Below are 23,099 nucleotides of genomic sequence, written 5' to 3' on the forward strand. Positions count from 1 at the left end.
AGTTTACATTTACTTTGTAAAGGCATCAACGGCCATATGCGCAGGCTTACGGTATGGCGTTCCACTGTTCGCCATTACCAGCTGCTCTCTATGTGACGTCACCAGTCGCATCTCTGCAACGGAGCACAGAGGCGCTCCTGCTTCCAACCGTCGCCCAGCTGCACTACCATGCGCCACCAATGCCAGGCTGAATAACTCTTCAGACAGTTGTTCAACATTCATGATCAGGTACCAGATAACTTTAACATATCTGCTGCATGCCGCATCCTACTTTAGTGCGTACTCCTCCTGGCTGGCACATTTCGTACTGGTTAGATTGCTGGTTGTAAACTGCTTAATGCAATGTTCATTTTCTTAGTGTAAACTTAATTTCTTTCCTCTTGGGCATTGAGCTTCCACCTGTGTTATCTCTCTTGCCCCTGTTTCGAGCGCAGATCATTCTCTTCTTTCAGTCAACAGTGCTGTGCTTTTACTTTTTTCTACCCTGGCAACACCGGGCTTCACACCCCTTCTCTTTCCCTGGGTTCTCTTATCTCTTTTGGGCAGATCTCTTTTCCCCTTTACTATGGGCTGGGTTCTTCTACCCCTTCACTGGCTTATGCTTCTAATCTTTTGCCCCGGGTGATGGGACTTACTTCATTTTCTTGGGGGGCAGTGGTTCCTCTTCTCATCTTGCTGCTCCCCCCTCAGCACACTGTTTCATCTTCTGTTCCAGCACGCATGCTCTGTTTCAGTTTTCCTCGTCGCTGTTGTAGAAGGGTAGCTTCTTACTCTTTGTAGGTTAAACACTTAAGGTTTATTCTTAGTTACAGCAAGATCTTACAATAGAGGACACCACTGGGTCCCATCACCCAGGTAGGTCCAGCTCCAACTGACATGAGCTGGAACCTTCACACTCACAGGACAACATTCTACAGCAAGACTCCCAACATTCTCACAGCTCATGCATTCACAGATGATCACTTTACAACAGTGGGATTTCCCTGCCGGGATAGAACTAAGGAAAGCCTGTGTCAAAGAGATCAACTTAAGTCAGTCTGTGTCCAAAACCTTGCCCTCACAACTATATTAAACCAATGTGTAAGGATGTCATACTCAAAAGAAATGGTGTTTAACTAAAAGTTCTGAGCTTCTTCCAGCTCCCAGCTTTCTCTAAATTCCCATTCCCCAAGTACAAGAAAGTTCCTTGAAAGAAAAATCTCAAGGTTTCCTTCTTCAGTTCCAGGCAATATAGTTCAAGGCTAATCCTGGGGGGGATTCACTTCCCCAAGTTTTAAGTAGCACAATCCAGAGCAAAAAGGGTCTCTGGATTCTGATCCCAAGACAACAAGTATAGTTCAAAAGTGTTGCAGTGGTTTTGTTGAGCTTGTTTCGTAATGTGTTTATCTCTCACCAGTTAGGAATCGCGTGTCTAGGTGCAGTTGTCAGACCGCAGGGTCCAGCCATCACAGGTCGTGCAACCAGGGTCCCTGGACTTCTCAGCCCAACAAATACAAGTTCCTTGGCACTTGCTCCTGTATGTCGAGTCACCCTTACTTGACTCTGCTGTGCTGGTCTCCTGGCATTTAGGATGCAATCTTATATCCTTTGGCTTTTCCTGGATTGCCTTAAATTTCAATTCGGAGTTCAAAAAGTATTCTTATGTTTCTTAATCCAATTCAGGTTTGAAGGCACACTTGCACGCTTTCAAAGTAAAGAGGTTTTCGAATTCGCCATTCAATATGTTTGCTTATTTCAATTGGAAGTTTTCCTATAATACAGTGGTCAAAAGTCAGTCTCATATAGGTTGGTATTCAGAATATCTGCATTTCCTTGGAATATAAATGTTCTTATATTTCAGTGTTCAGCATACCTTGGTGTCTTACAATTTCAGGTTTCATGTAGTTGGTATTCAGCATACCTTGGTTTCTGGCATTGTTAAAGTTGGCTAGTTCGGTATGCAAGAGACCTTAGTTTCTTCCAAGATCACGTTTTCATATAGTTCAACATTCAAAGTGTGGACGGGCACTTCCCTGCGATCCTCTTCAGGGCTACCCGGTGCTTGTGTGTCCCCCAGACACTCAGCAGTGGTCTGCTCCTGTTGCCTGTGGGTCGTCCTGGACCTCACCAGTGTTTGCGTGTCCCTCCGACACTAACCAGCGGCATGATCCTGACGGTTTCTGCTACAGGCTCCACTCCGCTTCTAGGGTGGGGAACACCTCCAATGCGAGCCCTGCTTGCCTTGCTGTTTTCTTGCAAACGCGGACAGCATTCTTTGAGGTCTGGGCCTGCCAGCGTCCTGGTTTGGTCCAGTTCCACCACGGCTGTCCCTCAAAGAGTGGATCCCCTTCTGCTCTCTCTGCTTCTCCTTCAAGACTCTTTTCTGGTTCTCCTTGCAGGCTTGCTCTCCTCGTTGGTCTCTCATTGCAGCCCTCGATTAGGCTCCAGGTGTGTCAGGTTAATTAAACCTACCGGACCATAGTTAGGCCGAAGTGCCTGACCTCCCCAGTGCTTGGGATGCAGCTTCCTCGTACCTAAGTGGAGAAGAGGAATAATCCTCATTACTCTGTTACCTCTTCTTTGTCTCAGTCCTGTCGGGTGTTGTGTGTGGAATCAGATGGGGAATTGGCTTGTAACATCCTAGAAAGGATGGCGGAGGTTTATGTTGACTGTTAGTAGGAAAAGGGCATAGCATGTCTTGCCTAGGGGCATCCCCCTCTTACTCCTCAAGGCCCTCGCTTCTCCACCCCCAGGGTCAGGATCCAGAAGCAATGGCCTTTCCTTGAGTCATTCAGATCATTCAAGTGCAAGGGAAAGGTAGAGGATAAAAACCAGGGGGAGATGGGGCGGAGAGTGCAGTAGGGCAAGCCGGAGGGCCGACTCTGGGTAAGTGCACAAAAGGCAGGGGACTGTAGGGTTCGAGATACAGTCCCGAAGTGTGAGGTGAGCCCGGATGCAGTGCATGGGCTACTGGTCATATAGAAGCCTGGTGCCCATGGTGTTCAGAGGGCAGCTAGGCAACAAGTTAGCACAGCAGAAAAGTGTGTGTGAGAGAGACAGAGAGAGAAAACAAAAAAGAATAAAAGGGTCTTGAGTTGCTTACGCATCCTGAGGTGATCCTGCTCAAGTGTGATAGAGGCAACAGGGAGGGCGTTCTGAGGGAGGCACCAGCCGAGGAGAGAGATCTACCACCCACACACTACCTGGAGAAGTGTCTAACGCTCACCGAGTTGGAGGCGGATCAGTGAAGGGCTTGAGAAGGAAAGTGTTTAGGAAGAGAGAGTTGGATGTAGTGTGGTCCCTGGCCTCAGTATGCCTTGTTGACAGTGCAGAGGGTCTTGAACTTATCATTGCAGCCACCGGGAGCCAGTAGAGAGATTCCAAGGCTGGAGCGATACGATCCCTGGGCTACAAATCTCGTAGCCCTGTTCTGGATTAGTTGCAGAGGGCGAAGAGTGGCGGTAGGTAGATTTAGAAAGTGACTGTTGCAGTAGTCCAGCCTAGAGAGAACCAGGGCGCGAGAGACAGTGAGCTTCGGGGGGAAAGTGAGAAAGGGAAGAATACCTCTGAGGATGTGCAGCTGGTAGTGGGACGTCTTAGAAGAGTGGTCCGAGATGTGAGGGGTGGGGGAGGAGGAGAGGTGGAGTCAATGATGACACCAAGGTTTTTTGCCTTGTTGGAAGGCGCAGGGAGAGGGCTCAAGGAGGGTGACCAGAGTGAAAGAGGGAAAGCTGGAGGAGGAGTCACATTGAGAAGGATCTCTGTCTTACTGGTATTAAGGCAGAGATCGTTGGAGGTGACCCATTCCTGTTTTGCAGATACAGTTGGGAATGAGCGAGAGGGGAGAGGAGGCTTCCGGGCGCCTGAAGGAGAGCTGGGTGTCATCCGCATAACAGTGAAAGTTTGAAGCGACGGTAGAGCTGAGGTGGGTCAGAGGTGCCAAGCAGACATTGAAAAGCCAATGTGAGAGGTTAGAACCCTGAGGAACACCACATGTGGAGAGAGAGAGCTGGTGGAGAGAAAAGACCCAAGTTGGACCTGGGAGGGTCAGTCGAGGAGGAAGGAGGTGAACCAGGCCAGGACCTAATTTGTGTGCCCAGGATGTCACAAGGATGGTTGATCAGGGTGGCGTGATTGACCATGTCGAAGTCGAAGAAAGATCGAGGAGGATGAGGACAGAAGGAAGGCTAGAGTCGAGATTAGTGAGCAGGTCTTCACTGGTGTTCAGGAGAGCAGTTCCGTGCTTCTGGCTGCCCTGAAGCCAGACCGATGTTCATGGTTCCTCCAGAGCAGAAGGGTGGGCAGAGGGACTGATGGCCATGGTTCCTCAGGAGAGGAAGAGTCGGCAGAGGGATTTTTAAGGAGGCAGTGCACAAGGGAGTACTTAAGGGGGAGTGGAAAGTTCCAGCGGGCAAAAAAGTGATTGCAGAAATGGGCAAGGCTGGAGTAAGGGTGTCAATGTGGTCCTTGGTGGTTCTGGAGCACCTGCTTGGACAACACTTTCATAGATCGGACTTGTCTAGAAACATCGTCGGAAGTGAACACTGGGAAAGAGGAGAAAGGAGGAGGAGGAGTTTGGCCATGTTGTCAGAGACGCAGGTTTGGATGTAAGCTCTCTTCTTGGACAGGACAGAGAATCTGTACTATCTCTGGAGCAGGCAGCAGGCCAGTTTGTTAGAGGATGCACTTGATGCCCTCCACTTCCTCTCAGCCACCCTACACTTGGTTTTAGGGTGGCGAGGTCGGAATCATACCAGGAGTTTCACTTGGAGGTAGGCTTCAAACGGATCGTTATGGCAGGGGCAAGGACATCAAGAGTGTTGGAGATATAGAGATGCAGGTTGGAGAGGGCTGTATCAGAGTGCGAGTCAGCCACAGGCATAGGAGGAGAGAAAGTAGCAGCGAAAGCCTCCACTGACACGCTTCATGGGCAGGATGACCGAGAAGGTAAGTGGCAGTGCTGGGGTCTGCTTCACCTGATGGGGACAGAGAGCGTAAGGTGGGAGTAGAGCAGAAAGTGGTTATGAGTGGTGAGAGGTTAGAGAGGGGATGTCTGAGGAGATGAGAACATCCACGTTGTGCTCTGCAGAGGGTTGGGCCAGAGGGTAGAATAGAAAGAGAGAGTGAGCCGCAAAAAAAGAGCCCTGAGGAGGGGTTAGAAATATCAAGATGGATGTTGAGGTCTCGGAGGAGAAGTTGAGGTAGAGGCAAAGAGAGGTCAGCCCACTCACAGAGGAAGAGGGTGGCCTGGCCGGGTGTCCTGTAAATGGTGGCCACAGACTGAGAGAGGGCAGGAGAGATGGAAAGCCTGCAGACCAGGCAATCGAGAGAGGAGAGTGTTTTATACCTTTTGGCACCAAATTATTTTGATATAATCGGCGCTCATATAAGATTTTTGAGCTAGACTATTTGACTGCCTATTTTTTAAAGTTGGGAGTAAAAAAGTATGCCACTTTCACAATGTGATTCCAAATATGTTGTAACTTTAAAATGGAAATGTTTTTAAATGCATAATTCTTTGCAGTTAGCTATTCATGCATATTAAAATATACTGTTTTACCTTTTCAGATCAGGCAGTAATAATAGTAGTTTCTTCCTGTGGTGCTGCGTCCAATACTGGTCCAAACATTTCAATGGAGCTATGTTGGGGGTGAACGTAGGTCTGCAGGCTCCTATGTGATGTCTGTTTCCTGTTTTTGTGGGCTTATTTTTATTCCATAGTTTTATATTTTGTTAGTATTTAGCTATTTGTAGGGAGTACACATGGCCGCTACACCCTTTATCTGTAGTGCTGGATATAAATGTTTGAACCAGAACACATGCTGTTTATTTTGAATTATAATACAAACATAAATATTAGAAAACAGGAGAGAAAGCCACCGCAAGCGGCTGGACCGCACTCAGAGTAGTTTAACGTGACACGTTTTTGCACTGAAAAGTGCTCCTTCACATGAATCTTGCACTTATCTATTTGACTACATGTTTGTATGATTGCTTTTGCTGTATGTTCTGGTTTTTATGCTTAGCAGTTGTAGTGCCCCCTTCTGTGCCACCAGGGCAAACGCCATAGCTAATTTCTGCTCAGCTGATGCTGCAGAGCTGTGCTAGGTGTGACAAAGCAGCACAGCAGAATAGCCCCATTTTGTTCCTGGGTGAGTTTTCCCATGGAGTCAGTATGATAGTGTTGCAGTGGTGGCAGCCTTTTTCCTGAAGTACAGAGATATGACGGGAGCATTCTCTGACCTGTCTCGAAGGGTCAATATTTTCTTAACGTGCTGTTAATCCACTGACTTGAAGGGCATCTCATGTGGGACCTCTGACCTAGTCTGCATCACTGTTTTCCACTTTTTCTTGTTTCGGGTAGAGGGGGCTTCATCTTCAGGCCTTGGGCATCAAACTTCAATCGTGACCCATAGGAAGCGCAATATCACCTCACCTGTGCATCCTCCTCCCTGTTATGACGTGCGCAGGCCAGGAGCTGCGGCGCCAAAGAACAGAGACTGATGCCGTTTATGGAGGTCTCAGGTGTCGGGAGGTGGATCGGCAGACCTACCTAGACACGGTGGAGTTTCAAGCCCCAGCCACATGGTGCGTTTTGTGTACCGCAGTGACCATACTAAGATGGGAGTCATAACGTTCCAACGCCAGAAACATGACGCTCTACCATTACAATCAGGGTGGCTCTCGCCGGGATATCAGACTGCCAGACCAGTATGCCAGTGTCGCAACTTGTCTTTGTTGCAGTGACGCTAGTTTCTTATCCTTTGTTCTGCTCTTGTTATTTCTGGACCTTCCACCTTCCTGCCCTTCCCTCCTGTTTGCTGATTCCTCCCTCAGCAATCTCGGACTGCTGCCATGTCTCTCCTTCTGTTGCCTTTGCTTTTATTGTTTTCTGCCATACCTTAAGATCCGCTGCCCAAAGCCTCTGCATCTAGAGTGTTCCATCTATTGCAGCCTCAGCTGCTGTTATCTTGGATCTTCCAACCACTGTGCTGCCAGAGTGTTTTTCCCTTTTGGGTTTTCCCTTTCTGTGGATCGTCCCTTGGCGATAGGCGCCCCACTGTCCCTGTTACCTCAGGGTTTGAGGTGGCTTCCCGAAAGGAAAGACCCTTCCTCTTCCCTGATCTTAGGTGACCCTCGACTTAGGTAAGGCGTGTACCTCCGATCAGAAATCCCTGAGTGGGGTTGCTTCTTTATTGTGATGGTGACGTACGTAGTCGCCTGACGGAGGTGACACTCAATGTCCCAACATTCCATCTAACAAAACAAAACGTATCACGATCATAATGGAAGCGGGACTGTCCTTCGACCATGCTGCAGGTGTACCTTATTCCATCACATAGTCTCTAAGCCTCCCTGGGGGCCTCCGCTCTGGCCTTTGGGAGTATCTGGACACCTGCTGCCCTGCGATTCTTCTCATCGCTGGTTCAGGACCTGCAGCCTATTGACAATCACCCACCTCTGGGTTATCTGGTGGGACCACTTTGTTCTCCAGGTTGGTGTTCATTTCTATTTTGGATCCAACGTCAACGGACCATCCACGAAGATGCCTAAACCAGGAGCTGTTCTGGGTCCCGTCGTCTCACAGCTGTGAACATGGACCTCTTTGTGCCAGCAACTCTCCCATCGTGGGGCAGATGCAGCTTGTTGGTGGGTTTCCGTGCCCTGACCAGGGCCATGTCGCCTACAAGCACAGGGTGCTCTTCTAATCGCCTTTGGCTGGTCTCCTGGTTGTTGGCCTTCTTTTGCAGCTCACTGATCCTCACCTTGTCCGGCTTCATCAGCAGCCTTGAAACCTGCTCGGGAATCAAGGATTTGACCTTAAGTCCCAGGAATGAGATTGCTGGGGACACCCCTGTCATGGAGTGTGGCATTGTCCAGTATGCCATGAGGACGAGGTGAGAGCAGGCACCAGCGGTTGTTCCTTATCCACTGCAATCCTGAATGCTTTGTTTAGTCATCCTCATGAACCTCTCGACATCCCTGTTCGGCTTCGGCAGCAAGGTGTGATGCGCTGATGAGCAGTGCCATAGAATTGAAGGAATCGCGCAAACTCTGTGCCCTGAAAAAGTGGTCCATTTTCTGGTCGGACGGACTCTGGGGTCCAATGTGCCGCAAACAGCACTCCTAGGATGGGGATCACTTCTGCTGCTGTGCTCTCAACAAACTGCACGACTGGGTATCTCGAGAATTCCGTCGAGGACAACCAAAAAGTGCATGGACTGCAGCACTGTCTCGAAGTCCAGGCTCCACTCCTTCCACAGTGTTGCAGCTCGTACAGGAGACTCAGTCAGGCTTCCTAACACCACGCACAATGTCCAATCGCTTCCTCTACTTTTGCTTCCAGCTCTGGGAACCATACCTTTTCTGTGAGCCTTGGTCTTGCTTTCCCCTTGATGCCCCACATGAGCCAGGTTCAGCACCTTCTCTTGCAACTACAGCAGGACAACAAGCTCGGCAGCTCGGAGCAGAACACCTTCTAGCCCCACTGCCAGTTCTCCTTTCACTCCCCACAGTCCTTGCAGAAAGACTTGCGCCTCAGGGTTACAGTGTTGCATGCCCGACAGAAATTTCTCCCACCGCCCGGCGTGCAGCTGGTCCACCAGATCTACGCCACGTCTTGTGGCCACTGCAATATCCTCCAGTGGCTTCAGTTTCGGAACTGCTGCTCTCGTGATCATGGCCACAAATTCTTCCTTGTCTTCTTCAGCCACCTCGGCCCCTCCTGTCGCCAATCTGCTGGTTGGGGTGCCGCGAGGGGTAATCTGCAGGGTTGTCAACCCCTGCTCTGAACAGCAGTGTGAAAAATACCCATATAACCTGTTGTCACCAACAGGCAACCCCTATGCACTCCCGTGGGGTCAAATGAACCTCCTAATTGTCATAATTGGTAAAAAACACATAAAAATGTTAAGTAAATTATTTTTTTCAACCTGGAGATGTATTCCGCTGCACAGATCAGACACAGATCACAGACGCAGTGCTCCGATTGTCATGAAGTCGTTAATTCAGAACATAATAGAACAATGGTTCCAATTCACCATCAAACACATTCAATCCAAATCCTTGTGTGCTCTTAAATTGTTGTGTAAAACAGTATTCCAAGAATTTTAAAGAATGTTTATCCTTCTAGAACATCAGGATTCTTTGTGCTTGATACAGTAACATAACCAACGGTGGTTTTAGTCAGAGTCCGAACCATCAATTCAAGGCCTATGCGTTTCGGATATACAAACCTTCATCAGGGCCTGTTCCGCACTGAGGTATAATTGTTACAATTTCCACTTTCATCTGTAGTACTGAACACAAATGCAGTAATCCCCATTATAATCTAATCATGGGCGTATTATCCAAAACTTTAGTTTCCTTGGACAATATCAAGTTGACTAACCTTAAAGGTTTCTTGCTTCAGAAACACAGTGACATATAATTCTGGAATCATTCAATTCAATATTCTTCACTTTTCTGACTGGTACAAACTACATGAAACAATGGTCAACATCACTTTCTAGAAATTGGCCCAAGAAGATTACAACTCCACCTATATAAGGGTATGCGAGTATCTGTACCTGGACGTGAATGTAGCAGTATTTAGTCTAATCAATCCGTCACTCACTTCGCCAGCAATAATGCGAGTGGACAGCAATTCAGTCGCCCAGCACAGGAACAACCTATGGGGCATACATGGTTTTGCTTAGATGTATGTGACACGCGTCCATTCTTTCACCCGGTCACTAGGCTAAACCTATCCAAAAAGCCATTTAACTCGATATCCCGAGATAACCGTGTACTTAGTTAAAACCACATGGTCGCGTGTATATTAATGGCGTCGCCATATTCCCAACTAAACTTCTGCAGTGTTTTCAGAGCATTATGTCCGCACACGTACTAATATTGCTAATGCACTAGTGTTGAGGAATAGATCTTTTCTCACTCACACAGGAGAACACAAGATCTACTCGTGCATGCTTACCTTCCGAACGGATTGTTGTGGAAGTTAATTGGAGTCCCGTCTCTCAGCGCCTATAGCTATAATTAGGTTGTCATGGACACCATGCGCACATGTGTCCATGTCCCCGTATATCAGCCATCTTGCTGGGGGACTTCTTACAATTAACTCCATGGCTATTCCATAACAATTCAAAATGAGTTTTTAAGTTAATTGCGAGGCGGTGGGGATAAAGGGAGGGACAGTCCCCAGTTACTGTTACGTATCCACCCCTCGCAGGCATTCACAAGCACTAGTGGTCACTAGCAACCTTTTAACAGGTGACCTAAAGGTGAACCACTCACGGCACTATTCTCCTTCGCCAAAACCAATTGTCACGGCACTGGTACTAACCATACCCATGGGTACCATCCACTGGAAACCCCTTACCTACAATGGGGACATTATCTATATTATGCTGATGGTTTACCAAATATGCTGCCAACATATCTTGCATTCCATATTCTTATCAGGGTGCATTTCCCGTGTCAGTCTATCATTCTTCAGTATATAACATCTGTACGCTATTAAAAACAGAGTATACAATCAACTACCCATCATACTGGCTCACAATCTCGCAACCTAGAGGGTATAGCTTGTATCTAGTATAAATACTAAATTCAAATTGAACAGTAGTGTGACCTTGTACTCCTGAAATTTGAGCAGCCATCTCTCCAATCGGATTGGATGTTGTGGGGCTGACCCCTGCCATGATTGGCAGCAGTGGTTTGTGGTCACTGAAGATCGTCGCGGGGTGTCTGAAGATGCAGTTATGAAAGTGCTTGCAGCCCCATAGAACCGCAAAGGGCCTCCCTCTCTGTTTGCAACTATTGACGTTCCGTGCTAGTCGGTGCCTTGTTGGTGTAGGTCACCAGTCATCTATCCCCATGCATGTCTACCTGAAGTAGAACCAGTCCCACTGGACTGGCATCCACAACTAGCTCTGTGTCCCGCTTGGGATCAAAGTATGCCACTGCAGTATCCACCACCAGTGCTTTTTTGGGGGCATGGAAAGCTCTTGCTCTTCCTTGCCGCACTTCCTGTCATGATCCTTCTTGGTCAGCCCCCTCTTTGGTTTGGTCAATTTCACCCAGGTTCGGAATAAACCTTCCGTAGAAGGTCACCATGCCCAGAAAGCTTTTTTACTTCAGAGGGCGTTGTCGGCCATGTTCCCCCTTTTGAAGTCTTGAACTTTCTGGAGTTCTGGTGACAGGCCCTCGACGTGGAATACAAATCACACAAAATATCCACCTTGGATTGCATAAAACATTTGCGCATATTCAGGGTCATGCCCTGTTGACCAATCTAGCTAGTATGGCTGCCAGCCTCGGCAGGCGGTCATTGTGACTTTTGGGGAAGATGAGCACATCGTCACTGACCTTTAGCAACCCCGCCCAGTCCTGCCAGAACTCCCCTAATGGTGTGTTGAAACACCTCGGTTGCAGACGAGACGCCAAAACTAAGCCGCCTGTAGCAGAATAGCCCTACATGTGATGGAAACCTCGTTCTAGGCCTCGAATCCTTGTGTAGTGGGACCTGATTATTTAATTTATTTGTATTTGTATAGCGCGCACAGCCCTAGGGCATCGTGGCGCTTTTAAGGATACTTGCTTAGACAAAGAGCATGGTAGCCTGTTTTTTCAGGTCTATGGTCAAAAATACCGTGGCCCCTTGGGGATCCGCCAAGATATCAATTGTGGGATGGTGTTCCCGATGAATGGCCTTGATGGGGAGCCTAATGCCTGCACATATTGGACCAAATTTGGCTTGTTAGCTATCATTAACGGCGACACCCAGGGCATTGGGCCTTCAACCCTTTCAGTGATGCCCACCTTTACCAGCTTGGTCAGCTCCTCCTTGACCTTCTGTCTCAGGTCGAACGGTATGAGACGGTGTTGCAGTGCCACTGGCTGGACCGAGTGGTCAATGTGCTGACGTACCGCCTGATCCTTGAGATAGCCATGGAAGAGGTGTTCATACTTGTCCAGCAGGCAGGTGATGTCCATCTCATATACCTGGAAGGCGAAGTGCACCAATCGTAGGTCTTCAGCTGTTGCACAGCTTAGCAAAGCGTCAGTGGCTACTGGAGTGATATAGTACATGGTGGCAACCAATGTCTGCTCGTGACTTATAGCCCTGAATGCCCCATCTAGTGGTAGTGGTAATGATCCATCCGTGAACATTAACATGTGTGGCTGTGCTAGGGACTGCACTGGGCATCGTTTATTTTAACTGTGCTGCTAACATGATGTTCACCGATGCCCCGGTATCAATAAGAATTGCCAGCTGTCGACTGAATAGACACAGGGCACTGTGGCTTATGTTGTTGTGTGGGTCCACCCAGGCACATCGCTGAGATGAAAAGCACATATTCAATGTCTGCCGCTCCTTCTATCCTTGAAAGCGCTGATATCTCTAGTGCCGCCACTGAAGGTGTCTCACCCGCTGGTCCCCGGAGATCTGTCAACCAGGTGGCCAGGACACGGCCATCACTATTGGATCCAGTTCTTGGGGGTGGACCAGTGGGGGAGGATCGCCTGAATGAAGGGTCTTTGGGGAATGGAAGTGGGACACAGACGGGCGAGACGCTGTACCTCATTATCCTACCCTGTAGGATATTTAGAAGATCCACCCCACCCCCCTTTTTTCGACACACACTTTCTTACACAGAGAAAGACAACGGATTAACACCAGAGCTGTTTACCTGACATGTCCCAATACAAGAGTCGGGCCGAGTCGGGCAATTGACAGGAACCACGCACACCTGACGTCCCTTTACCTTCTCCACAGGAATAAAAGGCAGAGCACGAAAGCACACTACGAGCAAGGCTGAACGCAACAGGAAACTGCTATACTGGACTGGTAGTTCAAACGGAGGAGAAAGGTGGCGAGACCTGGAGGGACAACAAAGGGGAAATTGCCCATGTCCTTTTCAACTCAGACCTGCAAAGCCTCTGAAAAGGGAATCGCAAGACCGGGGAGTACAGCTGGCGTATGGTGTGATAAGTGTCAGGTACACAGGGGCCCTCGACGTTGATAACTCAGGCGGGAGGCACACTGGCTTCCGTGGTACCAGTCTTGATTCCAGAAGCAAGAAAACCCAAGGGGTTCAGCACAGCCGGTGAGTCAGAGGAAGCTGATTGTTGCTGGCTCAACACAGTTCAGTTTACAGAGTGGTCAAGAACTGCAGGAGTGCTCATTTGAAGGACTCTGGCTGGCCATTTCGGTTTGTGTTGAAACTGCAAAGACCAAAAGGCCCTAGGAAAGGGCTACTTGAGATGACGGAGTGGTCCTACAAGGGTCACGTCAAATCCCTTGTACAATCGAAGTCTCTGACCCATTGCCGAGAGAAAGCAAGTGTTAAGGGAACCCCACTTTCTGTTAAGATTGTGAACTGTGGGATACAGCAAGTGCGAACCCGACAGAGGGATGCCGAAAGAAAGCTAGGTGAAGGGAACCCAGGTCTTTTAATGCAAATGAGCAAATCATGAACTGTTAGAAATTCATGAAATGTGTTAAATATAGCCATGTGAACCCGACGGAGGAATGCCAAGGGGAAAGCTAATGAGAGTGAACCCCGCATTGAGATAAAGCAGAGTGAACTGTGCATTTGGCAAACGTGAACCGGGCTGAGGGATGCCTGCGAGTTGGGGTGAAGAGTAATACGCCCGGGAACAGTGCATTGACGAGAGTGAACCGGGCTGAGGGATGCCTGCGAGTTGGGGTGAAGAGTAATACACCCCGGAACAGTGTATCGACGAGAGTGAACCGGGCTGAGGGATGCCTGCGAGTTGGGGTGAAGAGTAATACACCCGGGAACAGTGTATCGACGAGAGTGAACCTGGCTGAGGGTTGTCCACTGTGAATGGTTCTGGTTAGGGAGAAGTCTCAGAAATCTGCTAATTCCCTTCTACCTTAGAGACCCCCAGCTTTTCTTGCTGGACCTTAGGACTTTTCATTGCTAACCTGTAGAGTGAGACCTTTTTTCCACTGTCTCGTGTATTTTTCTGTGATTTGGACTGTTTCCTTTGACTCTGGAGTCTGGCAAACTCCATAGGCATCATCTTTACATTGTGCCACCCAGCACCTCCAGTGCAGCGGCACAGGGAAGTCTCTTAGATTTCCCAAATGTTTAAATACCTTCGCTGGGATAAACTTCTGTTTCCAAGAGCAGGAAAGTCAAATTGACTTTACTTACATTTTATAACTTTCTAGACCATGCACATGCTATCCTACAATAGGGTGCTGGAGGGGTTAACTAGTATCCTCTTTTTCTAGGTTCTCATGTTACATTTTTGTTACCCTTTCTACAATTAATGGCCAATGGCAGTGGTTTACTTTTTACTACCATTGTGCGTATTTACCACAGGCTGCAATTGCAGCTACAGTAAGACACTCATGGGTGTACATTTCGTCAAAATTGCCCTGGTCTTCTTTTTTCGGCATTTCTTGTTGGAAAGGTCCTTCTTGAGATTTACTCTGCATGCCAAACCACTTTTGATCCCTTTGTTAGTTTTGTCCATGGCGGGATTCACAAGTGAAGCCCACCTCTGGCTCCAGCATGTCTGGCAGGAAATGAGGGAGGTGCCGAAACTCCCTGTGCTTAGTCTCCTTGGTTACCGGAATGCACCCAAGGGTGATTGGCTGGAGGGCTGCCCATGGAGGACAGCCACCCTGCTGTGGGATTGACAGCTGGGCTGCAAATGAATGGGAGAAACCTGCATAAAAGGCGAGACTTTTGGCTTGGAAGGCAGTCTCGACCACTGGACGAAGGAATCCGAAGAAGAACTTGGAAGAGACGCCTGCTGCAACTCCTGGACCGTTGGTTTGCCCGGTGAAGCCCTGCTGCTGTGCTGAAGCTCCGATTCCGCCTCGACTAGAGAAGACCTGCATAGGACGACTTCTCCCCTTGGGTTGGTGGGACCAATCAACCCCAAGACGAGCTTATCTGGAAATCCTCTGAGCTGGCTGTACTTCCATTGCTGCTGCAGGAAACAAAGTGCCAGGGAGAGGAACTCGAGCCTGGCTGCTCAGCCACACTACCAACCTGTGTAGTACAGACTTATACTAAAGGTTTGCTTCCTATTTCCAGAAAGTCAAGGCTGCTGTAGTCTCCCAAATGGTACCGCACACAATCTTACCTAACAGTTCTTTAATAACATTTAGACTCTTGAATGTTACAAGCTGTATTTGAACCCGACGGAGGGAGACCCGTGTAGAACAAAGGATCGGAGCCCGGCACAGGGGGATCCTAAGGCGAGGAGCAATTGCCCAATGTGCAAGATCACTGAAGGAACTTTTGTTTGTTGTTTTTGATCCAGAGGCCTGCTAAGGGAAGAGACTTTGTAGAAAAGAGACTTGGCCCTTGAAGGTTCTGGTATCGTTAAATAGACTTGTGCGCCTCGTGCTGAAGAGGCCCAGGAGTGTGTTGTGGTCTGGAGGTCCGCCTTGTCCTGTGCTTGGGGAAGGGAGACCCAGCCATACCACCCAGACTTATCATTTTGAGAACACTTCTTTCTTTTCTGATGAACATTATCCACACTCTTTTTGTAACTTTCTGGTAAGGATTGTCAATAGTGTATGTATATATATATATATATATATATATATATATATATATTTTTTTTTTAGTATAAGCCCTTTTTATTTGACAAGACGCTACTAGGACGGCCTTATTATTTGATGGTTGTAGCTTGCTCCCATCTTAGCTTTAGGTTTAGATGAGGCTTTTTTTCTTACCCATGCATACAGTTGAATAAACACCCTTGAACTTTGATCACTTGTGTCTGTCTTTACTGTTGCTACCATGAGTTCCTTACAGCAGTGGCCTTGTTGATTGCACAATCGAACACAGGGCCCAGCACAGCCTGGCAAAGTGGTTCACCTTTCCGCAGCGGTGACACGTTTAGGCCACGCCGGGCATACCTGTTCATGCGGGGCCGTGCCACCGCAGCCGTTGCACTGTTTCTGTGTCCTTGTCTTTGTTTAGGACTGCTATAGGTCTCTTCCCTGCTAAATCTTCCCCTGGGCTTTGTTGGGGCTCTTGTCGCGACTGCATGTGTGGACTCAGTTATTCCAGCCTTGGAGGCGTCTTCATTTGTGCCGCCCTAGATGTCGACAATTCCTGCATACGTCCCAGCTCAAGGATCTGTTTCAGTGAAATGTCAAATCCTTGAGGATTTGCCTTCCCAGCAGCGCAAAGGCGCAGAGTTGTATAATCTGGTCCCAGATCTCATTCGACACGTCCTTGCCAAGCGGCGAAGGCGCATGCATGGTATGCGTCCAATGGCGCTGAAGGTTCTTGATGAGCTTGCCTTAACCGTAATCTTTCATAGTCCTTGGTGACGAAAGGTCGGAAGAATGTCTGCAACGCAACTTTCGCCTCCACATACAAATCCCTAGGTTGCAAAGTCTTAAAAATTTGGTGTACTTTGCTTCTCGCTTAGAATAGAAACATGGCCTTCATCGTCCTGTCATCTGTTTCCCTCGCTCTCTGTTAAGATTTTCATAGTAATGGTAAATCTTCCTGGCCTGTCTCAACCCCAGAACCTTTCGCTTTACTGGCGGTTTATTTGTACTTATACTTCCGTCAGTGGGAACCTTTTTGCACACTCGCAGAAACTTTCTCTTTTCATGGGTGTCATTTATTTAGACTTTCCATAGTGTCTTTTAAAAGTTATCCTCTTTGACAGCTTTTTGGCAATAAGTGCCTGTTGCTGCTGGGTTGCCCAGGGGCTCCCCTTTTAACTTTCACTGGCTAACCTTGACAGAACGACAGTTCCCAAGGGTAGAAAGGATCTTTGGATCCCTTTTTTATATTTTATGTGGTGAAACCAGTACACTCCAGCTTATGTGGATTGATGGGGAGGTACAATGTATCCCTTTTCCACTAAAACTAACATTTCTCTTACAGGGACAAGCTTACCTTTTAATGGCTAGTGGCAGTGATTGCTTTTACTAATTTGGTGCACCTTTACCACGGGCTGTGTTCAAAGCTGCAGTAAAGGCACCCAAGGGGGCTAATTTTACCAAAATGGCCCCTGTCTTGTTTTTTCGACATTTTAGTGTTTCTTGTCCTTCCTTCGCCTGACATTCCAGGCATGAAATTCCTTTGTGATTTTTGTTTTTCGGCGGGAGACCCCTCGACTCCCAGCCCAGGCTCCAGTCTGTCTGTGAAGGCAGGAAGCGAGGGAGGATTTCATAACTTCACAGCCCTTTGTCTTCCTTGTTTCCTGAATGGGGACAAATCCCAGTGGGGGGCTGGCTGTCCTGATTGGACAACCAGACGGCCCCTTGTAGTAAAATACAGGCAGAAAATGCAAAGGTTGTGCTGTAGTTCCTGTTAAATACTGCAAACCTGGAAGCTGAAGACGAGTCGACCACTGGAACCAAAACCAAAGAGGATGATGAAGGAAAAGCGGCTGTGACCCTCCCTTCAATCGACCTGGGGACTCCGGAAACTACGACCCTGACCCAGAGCCTGGTGAGACCCACTAGACTAAAGAACACCTACATTTTGAGCCATCCCACACCATGCTGCAACCATGTGGGGTTGCAATACCCTGGGATCTCGAGCCATTGTGCGTAGCACGGTCTTCCGAAACTCGCAGAGACTTCATGGACATCCTGCTGGATCTCCAGAGACATGCCTTTTTTTTAATGTTATTTGTGACAGTCAAAATTTGACTTTTTCTACAAACAGCAAGACACAAGAAAATCATCAATTTACAAAACACACCAAAAGAAAAAGATAAAGAAGGAGAAACATCAAAAACGGTTAATAAAAACAATCTTGCAACAAATCAATAATAAAATACAGCGCTAAAATCAAGAACATTCATTATCTAATGAAAATGTAGAATTTCATAAAGAAAACGAGGGATAGGACTAAGGAAATTTCAACCTGTTTCTCAGTATACACCACTCACTACATTGCTGTAGTAACTCAACGTTCCAAATTCATTAGGATGTATATTTCTTTGGGAAGACTCAAACTTCATTTCCAAAAGGAATAGACCTGTAACCCTTCGTCTTAATCAAGGTTTTGATCTGCTTTAAGAATCTGAGGACTTCCAGCTCTAAGAAAACCTCATTCCCTTCCCATTAATCTTTTCAAAAAAGCCTCAGCTATCCACCAATTAGTCATGGACAAATCGCCCAAAGAACTTAATTCTCATACTCAGAGTACCTGTGCAATCCATCAACAGATGTTTCACTATTTGTTTTCGCCCTGGGTCACAAAGGTCACATACACCATCTCTCCACAGCTTTCTTTCTTATCCTGAGGGTCTCTCTGTTATTAGCAAATTCATTCTAAACCTCAAAGTTAGATCTCCAGTAATTATTCAGAAATTTTGACAAATACTTCGGTAACTCACCTAGAGGTCTATCAAGAGGTAACATCCATAAAACCTTTCATCTCCACAAATGAAGTTCTTGTTACGATCCAGTCGCTTTCCGCAAACCTTTCCTTCACTTTTACTGGATTTTCAATGAACGCCGTGTCTGTCGCGTTACATAGTATGAGCTGCCACATGATGTCCTTTTTTAGATCATTTAAAAAGGTATTGAAGTCCAAAAGACGCTTAATGTCATAAAACATTTTTTTGGGGACTATGATAAGCCTAAATAAATAGGTCCATTCTTTTCCATTCCTCTTGAGAAGCTAGCGATTGAATGCCCTGCTCATACCTCAACCGTGACATCGATAAGGAGGGTGGCAGGTTTAGAACTTTTTTCCAGGTTTAGAACTTTTTTCCACAGTCCCCCCTCCAATCGAGTCCCATTGATTTTCGTCATCAAGGATTCGAGTTCCATCCCATACATCAGAACTGGAACTACTTTACCTTGATAAAATTTCTGATTTTATTATTAAAATTAGTCTTGGTCACTACAATCATGGAATTTGCTCTAATTTGGTAACCAAAATATTTTGTTTCTTTTACTATAGGCACTTTGTTATTGTCGAGATACCACCCAAATTTATTTTTTTATCGCGCCTCCCTTATTAGATTTCAAAGCCATGACAACTGTTTTTGAGGGATTTATCAGCAGGTCATTTTCTTTAGTGTAGTTTGCAAACGCAAGAATTGACCTTTGCAGTCCAATCTCCGTACAATCCATTAACATTATATCATCCGCATAACCTAGAGCACAGATCTTTTGGTCTCCCATCCATGGGGGTGCAAATGCCAAACCCATGAGGTAGTTTCATAGGTCTGCCAAAAACAGAATGGACAGGGTGCCACTATACAGCCCTGTCTCTTACACCTTTAGTTGCTATTTCAGAGGACAAATCTCCCCCCAAGTTCAAACGGACCTGGATTGAGGTTTCATGCAGATATATAGCTAGAAGCCACTGCTGTATGCCCCATTTCTTCAATTTGCAAAATAGCTACCTCTATTGATGGTATCAAATGCACAAGAGGGATCCATCCACGCCACATACAGACCTCTTTGTTTTACATTGTTAGTCAACCAGATTTTCAATATTGTGCCATTTAGTGAGGTAGAGAGACCCCTGCGGAAACCCGTTTGATGTTTCGATATTATATTGGCTTGGTCCGCCCAGTCTTCCGAGTCTTTAAGGACCAATCTGGAAAATATTTTACTGTCCACATCCATTAAAGCTATAGGTCTGTAGTTGGTTGGATTGGATCTCTCACCCTTTTTAGAGATTGGAATGATTATTACACTATTCCATGAAAGTGGAGTTTTGCAAGAACTCAAGATGTTATTAAACAGGGCTAATAGAATAGAAGACCACGATCCAGCTGACCTACGTAAGATCTCAATGGTAAGACCATTAGGGCCAGATGCTCTTGATTTCTTCGAGCTACAGATAAGATCTTCAATCTGATTTTTATCATGGTTAATTGCCACTTCTGACCATTTTCCAACTGACAATTGATTGGATTAGATTCCTCCAATTTAGATTGAAAATGTTTTATCCAAGCCAGCTCACCAATACAATTAGACTGGGAGCTGGAATTCGTTGAGGAACAGCCGTTAATTAAATTCCAAACGTTTCTGCAATTAGACTCCATTACTGCCCCCAACATCTCTTTTCCATCTAAATACAATCTACCTGCCCTTTACAGACGAGACCAATTTCGATGTTTATTTCGCAAAGATTTTGTTACCATACATATCATGTTGTACTCAGTTCCTTCCCGTTTAAGCTCACGTATAGCATGGTTTAAATCTCTTTTACGGGCTGTGGTTTCTTGATCAAATCTGTGAATATGTTTTACTAGATTCCCTCCCTTATTAGTTATGGGTTTTTTAATTTCCCAAAGGGCTTCCACAAGTGTAGCTGGAGATATTAGTGGGCGAGTGATATCGCTCCTAATGCTATTAATTTGTTTATCTAATTTGTTATTCAGATGGTCACCCGGCTGCCTAAATCTGCGGACACCATTTCCACTATGATTTACTGATGGCGCAGTATTACATGTGTCCTTAACTTGTGATATTTTCTGTAACTCAAAGAATAAGGAGAGAGGGATATGGTCACTAGACCCTTTATCTACAGCTTTACACTTCCTACAATTTGCAAAGAGCTGGTCTGAAACTGCAAAGTAATCTATGGTAGATGGCTTCCCACCACTTATCCATGTTTTGGCAGCTTGGATGTCACCTTCTATTAGACCCATTTGCTATTCAAAGGTTCCAATCTCCAAAGAAATTAGACCACCAACAACCATATCTGATAGAGGGTACCTTCTCACTAGCACAGACACTATTCCTTAAACAATTTGAGTTTAAAACCCCTGCCAACAGAATATTGTCATCAGGATATTTTATCGACACAAGTGACAACAGATCTGATAGATCGTCCAAGAAGTCCGACAGATTGGAATGGGCAGGGCTCCAGTATAGACTAATTATGATCCATGGATTTTTTAGAAATTAATTTTCAAGATAAAGAAACGATACCCTCACCGCCAGAATCCCTTGCCTTCTAATTGGCAGCTGTTCGAGCCGGGAAATGCGGGAGTTCCTTATCGTTCTCATCATACCATCAGATGGCCTTCCCTTTGGAGCTTTTTGAGCCCCCTGATGAATTGTCGTCAAACCGTCAAGATACCATTTTTCCATGAGCCATGTCTCCTCTAAAAGGATGACATTGTGAGTTTCAAAGATAGGACTTCATATTTTTCCCTAAGTGTACATGAGCCCCGCGTATTCCTACTGACTACCCCCAAACATTGCTTCACTATAGAAAGTCATCAACCACGGATAGCTTCTCAAAAACTTCTGTGATGATCCCTGGAAGGAGATCCCGGATCTTGTTCTTTGGGTTTAACCTCTGCTCTTTCCTCCGCTTGTTCTCTGTTGGGCTGTCGCCTTCGATGCTTGACCTGATTTTAAAAGGCCCCATCGGCCGAGGGTCAATTGCACATTGATATCAGTCTTGACCACCCTCAAGTATTGGCAATGATTGACAAACTTCGAGGCCCACTTTGCTCAGGTCAGCAGCTGTGCTTTTTATAGCAGTAGCCCCCAGATGAGATTTCATCACCACCTCTGCTACCCATAGAGCCTGACTGTACGGGAAACTGACGCGATCAAAATCTTGCGTTGAGTGTAAATAAAGGTCAAGTATTTGTCTAGTCAATGCCAGGATTCTGCTTCTTTTTAAGCTTCCTTTGCCCTTGGTAGAATTGCACCTTTTGAGCCATAGTTTTAGGATTGCGAAAGGATTTGCGGGTTTCTCCACAGGATCTTGACCACCTTTACCCATCACCATTTCCTCGTTGGCAACTACCCCTTGATTTGATGGCATGGGCTGTGGAACTGCCTCCATCTGTGGAGAACCTTGACTCAAATCCCTAGTGTAACTGTGTTCCTCTAACTCGCCTATGATGATTACTTGAGTTACCATCTTTTTATTTGTTTTAATAACATATTTGATTGTATTTTCTGATTAAAGGAATAAATAATACAACTACTACACATACATGCAGTACGAGTTTTTACACATTACTACTCGACTTTGGGTGTAGCTACTCAACAGTTCATAGGTCCTTACATCGATAGTACAATTCACAGCGCATTCACAGATTACATTGCCCGTCAAGACACAGTTCACTTATCGTGGGGTCTGTTCCCACTTTTGCCAGATTTTGTGGGCTTTTCGGGGCAGCCTTTAGCCTTGTATATTCGTTGCTCCATCGCAGTGCATGCATCCACGTCTGCTACCAATTGGTCGCATTGTGCGATAACGTCTGAGCCCCACAACTGTGAAATATTTATTTTTGCCAAGCCAGTAGTTGTCGAAAGCAATAGATTTTCGAAATGAGTCATTTTCCCCTTCCTCTTCAATCCCTAATATTATCAATTTAGGCTCTCTAGGGATGGAACGTCCCATAAGCGCTGAAAGCATATTGCAGCATTTCCACCAGAATGATTGGATTTGTGGGCATTCCCACAGAATGTGGAAGAAGGTGCCCTCCTATTGTTGACAGCGCAGGCATTTGGCATCCGTGATTCTGCCCCAGCGATAGAGCATTACTCGTGGACACTGTGCAGTACTTTTAGTTGTATTAATCTGATCCTGGCTGATATTGCAGTTTCCCGGGGCTACATTGAAGTTGTGATCCAGTCTTCAGGTAGCAATGGGCCGACATCCTTTTCCCATTTGGATTTCAAGCTGCAGTTCCGACGTAGCAAAAGAGATTGCATTATACATGACCGATGTGGTTTTAAAGTTAACACTGTCTAAAAAAAATGTTCCTCTCTATAGATGTACATTGAGGTCTGGCATATGATTTCGGATTGCGTGGGACAACTGTGTAATGATATTGCTCAGTCGCTGGGAGGCCAAAACGGGATGACCGGCCTGCAAAGGGCACAAGCCTGCCTTCTTCTATCACATCTGACTTTTGATACACCAGCCGATTCCCAGTTGGGCAATCTCAGAGGTTTATGGAGCTCAGGGAGAAATGTGTTCTTCCATAGTGGTCTGAGTTACCATCTTGATTAGATTGCTTTACATTTAATTCGTCAGGCTGTTTTGTTTTCCTTTTAATAAATATTGGGGCTATTCTGAGAGGTTTCTTAGTGGGGCCAGTTGCATCTTCTGTTTGTAGACCCATGCTAACCTTGTTGACCTTCAGAGGGCTCTTAG

General features: G+C 46.5%; 1 protein-coding gene across 1 annotated transcript in view; it reads left to right on the forward strand.

The window, feature by feature from the left end:
* ABRAXAS2 (abraxas 2, BRISC complex subunit) overlaps positions 1–23,099 on the forward strand; it is a 266,581-nt gene that overhangs the window by 28,527 nt on the left and 214,955 nt on the right. The window lies entirely within an intron of this gene.

The sequence above is a fragment of the Ambystoma mexicanum genome, chromosome 8 (assembly GCF_040938575.1).
Source record: "Ambystoma mexicanum isolate Mex_15411 chromosome 8, UKY_AmexF1_1, whole genome shotgun sequence".
Lineage (NCBI taxonomy): Eukaryota > Metazoa > Chordata > Amphibia > Caudata > Ambystomatidae > Ambystoma > Ambystoma mexicanum.